Raw genomic sequence first — 12476 nt, 5'->3', positions numbered from 1 at the left:
GGGGCGGCCGCGGCGCGGGAGAGACCCCACTCCGTCCCAGCCCCAGCTCGGGGGCGGCCGCGGCGGGGGAGAGACCCCACTCTGTCCCAGCCCCAGCTCGGGGGCGGCTGCGGCGGGGGAGAGACCCCACTCCGTCCCAGCCCCAGCTCGGGACCTGCCGCGGCAAGGGAGAGACCCCACTCTGTCCCAGCCCCAGCTCGGGGGCGGCCGCGGCGGGGGAGAGACCCCACTCCGTCCCAGCCCCAGCTCGGGACCTGCCGCGGCAAGGGAGAGAGGGCACATCCATCACATTAGAAAGGTAAGACTACCAATAGTAAAATATGAGTTATGTGCTTTTATTTGCAGAAAAAAGTTAATTTAGTTCTTTTTATATAGCGCTTTTATCCAAAGTGCTTCACAATAGTTAGCTAATGGTAGAAACAACATTTGGAAAGATCATTAAGTGGACGGCCGAGATCCTCAGCAATTTTCAAGTGGTCCACACAAAAAAAGTTTGAGAACCACTGGTCTAGGGCATTTAACTTCCAGTGAAGTCAATGGAAGCCCCATAAAAGCATCCAAGGCAAGAAATTGTGTACATAAGCACAGATCTCTCCAGGATAGTATTTTTAAAACTGAAGTGAAAAACATGCAGACAGAAAAGAAAATTAATGTGGTTTTGAACGTTGCTATACAACTTCCTGTGTTTGACCTCATAAAGAATAAAAGACATATGATCTGTAACTTCCTCTGACTTTTCTTTGATCTCTGGATGGAAAACTTAAAAAGCAGACTCTCTTATTAGCTGCTGCTGGGTTTATTTGTTTAATTAAATTCCCAAATAATCTCTAATGTTATAACATCTATATATACACAGATATTATGGGCTCGATCATACCCTCCTGCAGGAAAACAAACAGAAGTTTCTAAAGTATTGTGATATCAAGGAATGGGTTGAATTATATTCTGATGGAGTGGCCTCTACATGTCCACTGAATAGACAGAGAACTGCAGGGAATCTAGAGACAAGGCAAACTTGTGCATCTGTTGGGAGGGAGGGCAAAGGGAGGTGGATTAGAGATGGGAAAAGACGAAGGTGCCAGTTCATGTACCTCGGATAAGTAGAAGAGCCTTATACCTAGCAGAACAAGGCACAGAGTAACCTCATTCTGTCTGTGAGATCCATGGGAGCTGGGAAACAAGGCCTTACAGGGCACTCTCCATATGTGAACATTGATTTGATCAGGTGTTTATTTGTAACTTGTTTTCCACTACTTTGCTAGGGATTGCTGCTGCACAGAGCGGTTCTGTCGCATCTGCCCAGCCAATGTCCCCAAACCCATAGAATCACAACTGCATGGAGTTTTCACACAGGGGCTTCTCCAGGGTTTGAAGGAGGGGGATTCTGTTATTTAGGTTCAATAGTCCTCCCTATAACAGATGTAGGATTCCACCTAATAATATAGGAGGCAATATATATCTGTAGGTCTACATCTATAATACACAAACACATGCACTGTGTGAGATACAGATATAGATAAAATCTCTGCATATTACAGACACATCCAACTTCAAAGAAATCTTTAGCAATATAACAAAATATTTAGATGCCAATTATGTTGTATATGGAGTGAAAATATGGAAAACAGAACTCACTGTGTGTATATAGCTCTTACAATGATACTGAAAGCTAAAGATTCTCTACTCCAGCCTGACATTTTTACTTCGTCATGTCTTTTCCTTTCTTCCCCTTTCTCTGCCCATTCCACTCATTTTTTTTGCCATTCACTATAATCAAAGGCTAACTCTAATGGGCCATTTTAATTCACAGAATAGTAACCAGGCACTTCATATTGATATTACACATACAACTGAAATAGCCAAAACCAGCAAGTGAAAAAAAAATGTAGATACTGAATTAACACATGTCCATTTCATGTGTGACTTTAGAACTGACATATGTTGAATTATATACAAGTTATTTTGTCTGGAGACAGCCAGTAGCCTAGTCTAATTTATAAACTTTATTCCCATGCATGTATAGACACTTAGTAGAATCATAGAATATCAGGGTTGGAAGGGACCTCATGAGGTTATCTAATTCAACCCCCTGCTCAAAGCAGGGCCAATCCCCAACTAAATCATCCCAGCCAGGGCTTTGTCAAGCCTGACCTTAAAAACCTCTAAGGAAGGAGATTCCACCACCTCCCTAGGTAACCCACTCCAGTGCTTCACCACCCTCCTAGTGAAAAAGTTTTTCCTAATATCCAACCTAAACCTCCCCCACTGCAACTTGAGACCATTACTCCTTGTTCTGTCATCTGCTACCACTGAGAACAGTCTAGATCCATCCTCTTTGGAACCCCCTTTCGGGTAGTTGAAAGCAGCTATCAAATCCCCCCTCATTCTTCTCTTCTGCAAACTAAATAATCCCAGTTCCCTCGGCCTCTCCTCATAAGTCATGTGCTCCAGACCCCTAATCATTTTTGTTGCCCTCTGCTGGACTCTTTCCAATTTTTCCACATCCTTCTTGTAGTGTGGGGCCCAAAACTGGACACAGTACTCCAGATGAGGCCTCACCAATGTCGAATAGAGGGGAATGATCACGTCCCTCGATCTGCTGGCAATGTTCCTATTTATATAACCCAAAATGTCATTAGCCTTCTTGGCAACAAGGGCACACTGGTGACTCATATCCAGCTTCTCGTCCACTGTAACCCCCAGGTCCTTTTCTGCAGAACTGCTGCCTAGCCACTCAGTCCCTAGTCTGTAGCAGTGCATTGGATTCTTTCGTCCTAAGTGCAGGACTCTGCACTTGTCCTTGTTGAACCTCATCAGATTTCTTTTGGCCCAATCCTCTAATTTGTCTATATCCCTCTGTATCCTATCCCTCCCTCCACCAATAAATTAGGTCATACCAATTTACCTGTAAAGGAAGCTTTCAATTAAATAAACCTGTGGGGCCAAAGAATAGATTTTGACCCCTATCCTGCAAAAGCTACAAACATGCTTTACCACTGGGAGTAGTCCCATTGTCTTCACTGGGACACACAATATAAAGAACCACTCAGCTTTGCAGGACTGGGGCCTGAGATAGTATGTTTCTGGTTTGGTTATAACAGAAACTGGTTCATTGGACAAATGACCAGGGAGGAGTATAAAAATATTGCTCATGCATGCAGGAGTGAAATCAGGAAGGCCAAATCACACTTGGAGTTGCAGTTAGCAAGAGATGTTAAGAGTAACAAGAAGGGTTTCTTCAGGTATGTTAGCAACAAGAAAAAAATCAAGGAAAGTGTGGGCCCCTTACTGAATAAGGGAGGCAACCTAGTAACCGAGGATGTGGAAAAAGCTAATATACTCAATGATTTTTTTGCCTCTGTCTTCACGCACAAGGTCAGCTCCCAGATTGCTAAACTGGGCAGTACAGCATGGGGAGAAGGTGACCAACCCTCTGTGGAGAAAGAAGTGGTTCGGGACTATTTAGAAAAACTGGACGTGCACAAGTCCATGGGGCCGGATGCGCTGCATCCGAGGGTGCTAAAGGAGTTGGCGGGTGAGATTGCAGAGCCATTAGCCATTATTTTTGAAAACTCATGGCGATCGGGGGAGGTCCCAGATGACTGGAAAAAGGCTAATGTAGTGCCCATCTTTAAAAAAGGGAAGGAGGAGGATCCGGGGAACTACAGGCCAGTCAGCCTCACCTCAGTCCCTGGAAAAATCATGGAGCAGGTCCTCAAGGAAACAATTATGTAACATTTAGAGGAGAGGAAAGTGATCAGGAACAGTCAGCATGGATTCACGAAGGGGAAGTCGTGCCTGACTAACCTAATTGCCTTCTATGATGAGATAACTGGCTCTGTGGATGAGGGGAAAGCAGTGGATGTGTTATTCCTTGACTTTAGCAAAGCTTTTGATACGGTCTCCCACAGTATTCTTGCCGCCAAGTTAAAGAAGTATGGGCTGGATGAATGGACTGTAAGGTGGATAGAAAGCTGGCTAGATCGTCGGGCTCAACGGGTAGTGATCAATGGCTCCATGTCTAGTTGGCAGCCGGTTTCAAGCGGAGTGCCCCAAGGGTCGGTCCTGGGGCCGGTTTTGTTTAATATCTTTATTAATGATCTGGAGGATGGTGTGGACTGCACTCTCAGCAAGTTTGCAGATGACACTAAACTAGGAGGCGTGGTAGATACACTAGAGGGTAGGGATCGGATACAGAGGGACCTAGACAAATTAGAGGATTGGGCCGAAAAAAACCTGATGAGGTTCAACAAGGACAAGTGCAGAGTCCTGCACTTAGGACGGAAGAATCCCATGCACTGCTACAGACTAGGGACCGAATGGCTAGGTAGCAGTTCTGCAGAAAAGGACCTAGGGGTCACAGTGGACGAGAAGCTGGATATGAGTCAACAGTGTGCTCTTGTTGCCAAGAAGGCTAACGGCATTTTGGGCTGTATAAGTAGGGGCATTGCCAGCAGATCGAGGGACGTGATCGTTCCCCTTTATTCGACATTGGTGAGGCCTCATCTGGAATACTGTGTCCAGTTTTGGGCCCCACACTACAAGAAGGATGTGGAAAAATTGGAAAGAGTCCAGCGGAGGGCAACAAAAATGATTAGGGGTCTGGAGCACATGACTTATGAGGAGAGGCTGAGGGAACTGGGATTGTTTAGTCTCCAGAAGAGAAGAATGAGGGGGGATTTGATAGCAGCCTTCAACTACCTGAAGGGGGGTTCCAAAGAGGATGGAGCTCGGCTGTTCTCAGTGGTGGCAGATGACAGAACAAGGAGCAATGGTCTCAAGTTGCAGTGGGGGAGGTCCAGGTTGGATATCAGGAAAAACTATTTCACTAGGAAGGTGGTGAAACACTGGAATGCGTTACCTAGGGAGGTGGTGGAGTCTCCTTCCTTGGAGGTTTTTAAGGCCCGGCTTGACAAAGCCCTGGCTGGGATGATTTAGCTGGGAATTGGTCCTGCTTTGAGCAGGGGGTTGGACTAGATGACCTCTTGAGGTCCCTTCCAACTCTGATATTCTATGATTCTATGATTCTATGAAACAAACTTCTAAATTTATATATTTTCTTCTATATAATTTTTCTAAGTCCTATGGACATTACTGTGTAACTCTGGAAAATGGAGTGCACAGAGCTGTAAAATCTACTTGGAAAATACACAACTTGATCAAGACACTGAAATAGAGTATTAATGTTGTACACTAATGCCATACTTATTTATGCATGGCTACAGAAGCATGGGTCAATATTAAACTCATTGCAGCACTGTTCAAAGAAGGTGTCAGTGGTATAGAAAATGTAACTTGATTTAGAAAACAAACTGATAACTAACATATTTCAACAACCAAAATTAATAGTTTTATTTATCAGTTATTAATGAAAACAAAAGTATTTCTTGTTTCAAAACAATAAGTGGCATGTTGTTTTATCTAGTCTACAAACTTTCTACTCTTTCCTATATTTCACAACCATTTGGCTTGTTTCCAGTATGCCTCATTCTCTCTTTTTATTTCTGTATCTGCTAACACTGTTCAATGTTTTTCCAGTTTGCCTATCTACCTTTTTTTATTATTATTATTATAAGTTTATTATTATAAGATTATTAAGTTAAGTGTGGATTGTAATGAATAAAAATTTAAATGTGTTCAATTTCTAAAGTGTTCCAAATACTGCAGCAAAGTCCATATTGCACATTGCTTTGAAGGAAAAAGATAATTTTATTGACACTTTGCTAGCACCTTGGGACTCCTAAGTATTGCTTTCCATAGTAGAGAATGTTTAATTAGAACACTTAACACAGAAACAACAAAATTGAAATTAAACTGTGACCTTTTTCCAATTTCAACTACAGGTTTAAATACTGTTTATTTTTATACAAAGCATATACATGTATTTTATTATAATAATTCAATTATATATATCAGGGCATTCAGATATATTCTGTCTCTTAATACAAAAACAATGGAACTGAAAAGCAAGAAATTCAACAGAGATAAGTAACTTATGGAACTCATTGTCCCAAGAGACCAAGAGCTTACTGGGATTCAGAAAAGGAGTAGACATTTACAGAGCTAATGTGAGCAAAGATTCTTTTAGAAGGGATGTAAACCTTCATACTTCAAGGCATAAGCTAGCTACCAACTGACAGGGGCTATAAAGAAATTTCTCCAATGCTCAAATTATTCCATAACTGTCCACTACAGGACACCTTCCTGTGGTAGAGAGAGGATACCAAAATAGATGAACCACCTGGACTGATCCACTAAGGCATTTCCCATATTCCTGAACCACATGTGAAAGTGGCAGCATTCTAATTATTTAGGGTATGATTTCCCAGGTGTAAACGGGGTGCAAGGAAGTGGAGAATTAGACCCTTACAATCTAGGAAATATCAATATTTCACACAAGAAATTGAAATAGTACTATGGGCCTAATTCATTACTGTGTTACTACAGTTTTATACTACTGTAAATTCATGGAAATCAAGAGTGACACCAGTAAGAGGATCGTTGTTGTAGCCGTGTTGGTAACAGGATATTAGAGAGATGATCTACAACAATCAACACCCCACACAACACACTTTTCAAGATCCATGGGTCCTGCACATACCAATCACAACATGTGATGCACCTCATCCAGTGCACTAAATGCCCCAGTAACAACTATGTGGGTGAAATGAGACAATTGCTATGCTCTCAAACTCACACAGAAACATGATCAAAAACAAAAACACCGTATCACCTTGGGTGAACATATCTCACAAAGCGATCACTTCTATACCTGACCTCTCAGTTCTCATCCTCAAATGCTTCTTACAACAATCTATAACCCACTTACCTACCTCCTACACCACTGACTGGAGAGGTGTTAGCAGGCCACTTCACCTTGAATGGGCCCTTGAAATGTGTATTAATTACTTATGCTAAACAATCTGATCTACCTTGTGTTTAGCTGCAACACACTCAATACATTTCCCAAACTTGAAGAAGATCTCTGTGAAGCTCAAAAGCTTGACTCTATCACCACCAGAATTTGGTCCACTAAAAGATACTATCTCACCAACCTTGTGTCACCAGCAGGAGGAAACTGGAGCAGCACAGTGATGAACCAGGCCCATGATATTCTTTCTGGTTTCTTCTAAATTGATAGGATATGATTCTCATTTATACAAAGGCTGCTTTACATCACTCTTGCAGTGAAAACAGGTCCTAAAGTGTATAATTCACACCCACTTTCAGGCACCTTTACATTACCAAGGCAGCATAATGGGAGTTTGAGAATCTGAGTGCACAGCCAGGATGAGGTAAAGGGGGATTAGTTTAAATCAGGCCTGCACAACATGTGGCCCGGGGGCCGCATGCGGCACATGTGGGCTCACTGTGCGGCCCGCGTGGGGTGAGTAGGCAAGCGGCGGGTGAGGGAGGGGGCCAAGGAGGCAAGTGGGCAGTGGCGGGGTGTGAGTAGGCGAGCCGAGGGGGTGGGGACTGAGAAAGCTAGCGAGCGAGCGGGGACTGAGAAGGCTAGCGAGCGGGCGGGCAGTGGCGGAGGGGGGTTGAGGAGGCAAGCAGTGACCTGATGGCTGACCTGGTCTACTGATCTGGTCTGGCTCCCATCCCCTCTCCAAGGGTTGCAGCTGTCTGTAGGTGCTGCCTTCCATGCCTACCTCATTCACTCAACAGGGCACTTGATTACAAAGTGGAGGAAGATCTTATTCTACTTCTAGCAAAAAGACATTTTTCTTTTACCTTAATTATACTACCTTAGGAGCCCACTATAACATATTACAAAGGTTCAATACTGCTGTTTTTTAAATTAAAGGAGATATCCTATCTCCTAAAACTGGAAGGAACCTTGAAAGGTCATTGAGTCCAGCCCCCTGTCTTCACTAGCAGGACCAAGGACTGATTTTTGTCCCAGATCCCTAAGTGGCCCCCTCAAGGATTGAGCTCACAATGCTGGGTTTAGCAGGCCAATGCTCAAACCATTGAGCTATCCCTGCCCCCCCTTCCCCAGTGGTGCTGGGGAAGGAGGGTTTGTTTCCACGGGGCGGGCGGCGCTGAGGGGGGGAGTTTCAGGGGAGCTGGGCAGCGCTGGGGGTTGTTTCCACGGGGCGGGCGGCACTGTGGGGGCTGTTGTGTTTCGGGGGGGGCTGGGTAGCGCTGGGGGTGGGGTTCGGCAAGGCCGTGGGGGGTTCGGCCCTCAGCTGTTTTCTTTGGAGTAATATGGCCCTCGCCGCTTTACAAGTTGTGCAGGCCTGGTTTAAATGAGAATCTGGTTCACAATATGTAATTTGTCAAAAATCTGATTATCATGCCTAACCCACTAATGCCAGCACATTTTATTATCCATAGGTCTAATCTTGCAGTCTTTATTCAGGCAACATTTACTTCACTGGCAGTTTTGCCTGCATAAGTACCCAAGGAACGAACCTTTTGTGGCTATCAGATCAGTACAAATTGGGTCTGATGCATATACTCTTAGAGTTTACCTACACAGGAAAGTTGTACCAGTTATACCGCCATAATTATAACAGTATAAACCAATATATAGTTAACCAACATAGATAAACCAGTTATAAACAGCCATGTGGACATTCTTATTCCAGCATGAGTGGCTTTTTTTTCTGCTTAGCTTAAATCCCTGCCCAAGCAACATAAGTGAAGACCCTCTTATACTCTAATAAGAGTGCCAACACAGGGGGTTATACCAGTATAACTGCATTGGTTTACACTGACACTTTAACCTACACTAGCATAACTCTCCAATTTAGACATGTCCTTACACAAGTAGTTCCAACAAAAAATATATTGCATTACGATATGACTAGTAGGCAAGAGCCTACCAACTCTTACATAAGTAGTCCTTATAGACCCAAGTGGTCTCATTGACTTTTACTCTCTTTTGGGTATCGATTGTACTCTATCATGGTAAATTTCCTGAGTCCAACACTCCTCCTAGCATAAAAAAGTATTGAGTTAGTATTAAACATTTAATCTTATCTTGATTTAAAATGTCTTTATTTCAGAATTACTTACACATCTTGTTAAAATGTAAAATGTAACTACTACTACATTTATTTAATCTGTGATATTTTATTTATTTCTCTCAAAAATTATTGTATTAGACCAAATTCTTATAAATGGTTCCTATAAAGTGTGTTTCAACCAAGGGTGAAATCTCTACCCTACTGAAGCCATTGGGAGTTTTGCCATTGACTTCAAAGGGCAGGATTTCACCCCGATCAAAATAAAAACTTACTACTAAGAAATTTATATTTTAGATGTATAAATAATTGTAATATTTTCATATCCTAGCATAGAGCCTTGAAAATAGAAAAATACAAACACCGCTGAGCCTTTAGATAATACACTTGCTAAATATATTTCATTGTTACAGATAGTGGACTTGATCCTACAGATCCTTTTGCGAATAGGCTTATCCACATAATTGATCCCACTGAAAGGTCCAGGGAATTTACCATGATGACTAAGTGTGAGCAGTACCCAGAATGCTGGGTTTAGCAGGCCAATGCTCAAACCATTGAGCTATCCCTGCCCCCCCTTCCCCAGTGGTGCTGGGGAAGGAGGGTTTGTTTCCACGGGGCGGGCGGCGCTGAGGGGGGGAGTTTCAGGGGGGCTGGGCAGCGCTGGGGGTTGTTTCCACGGGGCGGGCGGCACTGTGGGGGCTGTTATGTTAACTGCAGAACTGACTTTTTCTTTGCAAAATTAGTAGAAAGCATTCCTCGTTCAGAAAAACAAATAGGATGTCAATTTATTAGTTTTATTTAAATAAGAAATTGTTCAGAATTAATGAGAATAAAATAAGTGGCTGGTTAAAGGAAATTTAATTTCCACTGTGGTTGTTAGTACATTTTGTAAAATTAAATGTGTGTGCTATCTCTAAAATTATACTTTGGCTTACTTTTTATAGCTAACATTGCTAATAACTCTTAGTTTTTGAACAAATGTAAACATCTAGTATTTTTTCACCAAAAAGTGATGCGGTATACAATTTAATTATTCATTTATGCAAACGATGGTAAACAGAATTATAAAAGACAAATAAACAGCAAATGAGGTTACTTTGCCCCACGCTTTATGTTGTCAGAGTTCTGAGCATAGTTTAGTGTTTTCTATTCATGACTTTATCAAATTACTCCCTGATGATGTCTCAGATGTGCTTTTGTCTGCAAATGAGAAGGAATAAAATAACAAGGCATTAACGTTAAATTACAATAGTTAATGGTGTAAATACCAAAATAATTACTGCATCATGCCATCAATTGTTATGTGTTCATTACTGAAGTTCTTATAAAGCCTTCATTTTCTTGTTACAATTATTTTTTCTTTGTTTTTGTCTGGCTATTTTATAGCCTTGACAGTACTTTAGTACCATTCAGCAGTTACACAACCCATTTAATCCTGTTTAAAGCTTCATTTTAGCTATTTCTTATTTGTGCAGAAACTGCTTTCACTTCTGCACTGACAGTCAAAAGTAACACGGGAATAGGTGCAACACTTGTCAAATGGGATTATCTAAACGCAGGAGCAATAAAATAACAGAAGGTTTACAACTCTACTTTGCCACCCCTCTCTCAAATACAGTAGTTCTGCAAAATAATCAAACTAATTGCCACTGCAGCGTATCTTGATTATTCTCCTCCAAGTTTCAATGCTCTGCTAACATCTCTTTCACAAAATATAGACTATTAGAGTAGCTAGCCAAGCAAGATTTTGTGTTACCTCTGCTCCTCTCTCCAGCACAAACTGCAACTTCCACACAAGCGCTAGCCGGCAATGGCTAAAAGTACAACTGCCACGGTGCTCTTGAACCTGTGACCTTCTTCTGTCTGGTTAACTCTTTCATCCTTTTGATCGATTCTGCTTCAACTCCAGCTGTCTTACTAGCCATTAGGCACACACGACTTCGCAAACGCAGGGATCCCTCCCCACACAACAAAGCTGCACACACTCACCACACTGCCATATTTACAACTCCCTGCTGTCCCAAAAAGTCACCTGCACGTTTCCATTAAACCAAAGCAAAACTTAGAATGCATCTCTAAATGGACCAAAAACAGCTCTCCCAGCTTCTTTTTATGCACACAGCACAGCAGCAAGAAGTGAACAGCCATCACAAACTCATAGGAGCTCAGGTACATTGCTGTACCACTAAAAATCTTAGCTCTCCCACCCTTTCTGCCCCAGAAAGCTTTGCACCTCAGAGCCTGAGAGGTTATATACCACGCAACTTACACGCTAGGTCTGATACTTCAGACAAAGGGGGGATTTACTGCCCTAAACCTAGAAGCAGAGCTCTGTGCGGCTCCAAAGCTTGTCTCTCTCACCAACAGAAGTTGGTCCAATGAAAGAGTTCGCCTCTCTAAACACAGAGCCCCAGATAAGCCCACTTCTACCTGGAGCAGGAGGCTGGGGCTGGGCTGCAAACTTCTCTCCTCACCCACTGTTCTCACCAAACCATGCAACTGTTGCAAAGATTCCAGCTGAGAGCAGTAAGACATACCCGCAGCAGCACGACTGTGCTGCCCCGCGCACTGCAGCAGCCTTCAGGCTGCCCGCGCGCCTGGGGAATTACTCCGGGACGCGCTCAGGGTCACCATGCACAGCCGCGGCTTGGCAGCAGCGCCGCACGCCTTACTCAAGCCGGCTGGCCACGGCGGGCCCGAGCCTGGGAGCCCTCACGCAGTGTTCACTAAGTCCGGGGCAAACTCCTATCGAAGTCACCGGGGCGCGTGGCCTGAGCGTACTGCAGGATCGGGCCGGGGGGGGGGGGGGGCTGCAGAAGAACGCAGCGCTTCTATGCAGAACAAGCCTCCACCACAGCCCACGGGTTACCGTGGGGGGAGGCGCAGTGGTATTTAATTGTCCGTGCAGCGTACAGCTGCAGGGGCCAGTCCCCACGACCTAGCACGGAGCTACAGCAGGTCAGCAGCGATTCATGCCCGCTACACCCACCACCCCTCAGCTCTTCCCCCACTGCTCCTGGGTGCCACGCGCTCCGCACCCGCCTACAGCCCCCCACACAGCATGTGCCCGGCCCGCCCACCTACACACCCGCCCGGCTCGGTCTATCCCACAGCCCCCCCTTTACCTCTGCGCTCGCTCCAGCCGCCGCCTGCTCTGAGCACTGCTGCTGCCGCCGCCGGCCAGCGCTCGCCTCTCCCCCGTTGCCTCCCGGCGAGCTGAGAGAGCGCAGCGGCAGTAGCAACCGGACCCCCCTGCCCGCTTCTCCCGCCCTCTCCGCCCCGCCCCTGTGGCGGAGCCGGCCGGGTTCCGCGGCTTCTGATTGCGCCCCACCCCCTCCAGAAGCAGCAGGGGAGCTGGTCCCTCGCTCCCAAGCGCCCTGCTGTTCCAGGGACTTCCAAGGCCCGGGGGAGAGGATCAGACCCAAGAACCCTAGGAGAGAGGAGCTCTTCAAAATCCAAGTGCAAGCAGGAGCCCAGTGGATGTCTGGGAGGGACAGT

At 44.7% G+C, this 12476-nt stretch overlaps 1 protein-coding gene across 5 annotated transcripts in view; it reads right to left on the bottom strand.

The window, feature by feature from the left end:
* Positions 1 to 12249, bottom strand: part of RARB (retinoic acid receptor beta) — a 485822-nt gene extending 473573 nt beyond the window's left edge. For all 5 annotated transcript variants that reach the window (XM_065583499.1, XM_065583500.1, XM_042840255.2 and 2 more), the window contains exon 1: positions 12104 to 12249. The gene's annotated coding sequence lies outside the window, so the exon portion shown is untranslated. The remainder of the gene's footprint in view (positions 1 to 12103) is intronic.
* Between the last annotated feature and the right edge of the window lie 227 nt (positions 12250 to 12476).

This window comes from Chrysemys picta, chromosome 2, assembly GCF_011386835.1.
Source record: "Chrysemys picta bellii isolate R12L10 chromosome 2, ASM1138683v2, whole genome shotgun sequence".
Taxonomy (NCBI): Eukaryota; Metazoa; Chordata; order Testudines; family Emydidae; genus Chrysemys; species Chrysemys picta.
The sequence above is the reverse complement of the archived record's forward strand: the minus strand, read 5'-3'. Positions and strand labels throughout refer to the sequence as shown.